Source organism: Cebus imitator, unplaced genomic scaffold (genome assembly GCF_001604975.1).
Source record: "Cebus imitator isolate Cc_AM_T3 unplaced genomic scaffold, Cebus_imitator-1.0 Scaffold32, whole genome shotgun sequence".
Classification (NCBI taxonomy): Eukaryota; Metazoa; Chordata; class Mammalia; order Primates; family Cebidae; genus Cebus; species Cebus imitator.
Window position 1 is genome coordinate 5,424,805 of NW_016107347.1, and position 2,211 is coordinate 5,427,015.

General features: G+C 39.9%; 1 long non-coding RNA gene across 1 annotated transcript in view; it reads right to left on the reverse strand.

The window, feature by feature from the left end:
- The window catches only part of LOC108301170, a 17,687-nt gene that overhangs the window by 5,346 nt on the left and 10,130 nt on the right, over window positions 1-2,211 (reverse strand). Inside the window, exon 2 of the long non-coding RNA XR_001823757.2 lies at window positions 1,195-1,234. This is a non-coding gene — a long non-coding RNA (uncharacterized LOC108301170). The remainder of the gene's footprint in view (window positions 1-1,194; window positions 1,235-2,211) is intronic.

Sequence of the window (2,211 nt, forward strand, 5' to 3'; positions counted from 1 at the left end):
TGAAACTCCGTCTCAAAAAACACAAAAACAAACAAACAAACAAAAAAAGACATTTCTAAGTGTCTAAATTATACTCTTCCTTAAAAATCCAAGAGTAGTCTCTGTTGCAATAACTATTTTAGTCATAAATCAGGTAACACAATACAAAAGCAAGCAGCTTAAGAGCTGAGATAAACCTGTCTGTTTACACTCCTGGAGTTTCATAAGGAAAAACAGGTTTCTCCCTCAAAGGGAGTCTGGCACTTTCTCCATTTTCTTTAAGGAACTTCAGGCTATTATAAGTTATTTTGGGTCCCCCATGCAGCAGGGGGTTGAAGAGAAAGGAGAGACAGCAGAAGTAAATGAAGAAAACAGAATTCAATCAACTAAGAAAAACTTTTGCTCAGAAAAGAAAAAAAGACAAGGTCCTAGAAGAAAAAAAAAAACAAAACATGAAGACCTTTTAAATACAAACACACACATGCACACATATACACACACATCTTCAATGTTAGCTTTTAATCAAGCTGACTTTTTACCACTGAGCTCCTTTAAAAAATATTTTAAAATCTCATTACCATATTTCAGCTAGGGCAAATTGCTGCTATTAATATTTAAGAAATACCAAGTATCTTGATTTGCAGTAGCTTTGAAAAAAGAAAAAGAAATACCAAGTATCAAACTTGCAAGGGTTTGATTTAAGATCCAAACCCAAGTTTTCATGGTGGGAAAAAAGAAGACAGAACTCTTAGCTATGGAACTTTAGCGTGGGGCAAAATACATTGCTCTTTCAGTTTGGCCTGGCTAACAAAAACGTGGCCTTGTTATGTAAATAAAGCCCCTTAAGAAGTCAAAACAAAAATTTTTCCTTTTTTCCCCACTTTTGCTGGTTTTTCTCCCCCTACCACACCACCTTTGTGTGGGGGAGGGGGGCTGGGGACATGGACTTTAGCCACTTCAGAGGCCTTGTTCCTCATAATTTGGAACTTTCCTTCAGATTTGATCAAGTTAAATAGAGTTGATCAAACCCAATGGGAAAAAGAAACAACAACAAAAACAGAAACACACACCACCAGCAACAAAAAAACGGTTAGGCAAAACAAATGATGGCACAACTTATATGATCACTGAGTGCTCTAATGGTAAGGAGAAATTAACACCTGCTGGTTGTTAATCTTAACCTTAGCTAAGACAAACTCCAATTCAGTTACTGACCTAGCGATGGGTCTCAGGCTAAAGGCTGCATTCTACCATCCTAGAAGCACGAAAAAAACTCAAATTCATCTTCCCTGTTGGAAGCGAGCTCAAACTCCATAAAGGAGTAACGTGCCTTCCATTGTCATGGAAACAGGAAAAACTTGCCTTCCCTGTGTTGGAAGCAAATACACTTCCCGTCCCCACCCCGACCCTTGGCCCCCAAAAAAGGAATTGTACAGCAAAATAAAGTTTAGATTGTGGGAGATCAGGGATTCTCTGGAGGTGATGCTTCCCGGCCTCAGCAAATTGTCCTATTGGTTTGAGCCAAAAAGATAGCTCAAGCTGCTACCAAGTACTGATAGGATACTTGTCAAGGGGCACCTCCCCTCAGAATCTCTGTGGTTGTCAAGATGTGAACCCCAAATATCTGAGACAGGTCTCAGTTAATTTAGAAAGTTTATTTTGCCAAGATTGAGGATATGCACCCATAATATAGCCTCAGAAGTTCCTGATGACATGTGCCCAAGGTGGTTGGGCACAGCTTGGTTTTATACATTTTAGGGAGATAGGAGATATCAACCAATATATATAAGATGTACATTGATTCCATCTAGAAACATGGGACAACTCAAGCAGGGAGGAGGCTTCCAGGTCACAGGGAGGTGAGAGACAAACAGTTTCATTCTTTTGAGTTTCTTATTAGCCTTTCCAAAGGAGGCAGTAAGATATGCATTTATCTCAGTGAGCAGAGGAATCACTTTGAATATTAAATAAATTGGGAGGCAAGTTTGCCCTAAGCAGTTCCCCAGATTGACTTTTCCCTTTAGCTTAGTGATTTCGAGGCCCCAAGATTTATTTTCCTTTCACATCCATCTTTACTAAAAATACAAAAATTATCTGGGTGTGGTGGCACATGCCTGTCATCTCAACTACTTGGGTGGCTGAGGCATGAGAACCACTGGAACCCAGGACGTGGAGATTGCAGTGAGCTGAGATCACACCAGCCTGCACTCCAGCCTGGGGTAGTCAAAAAAA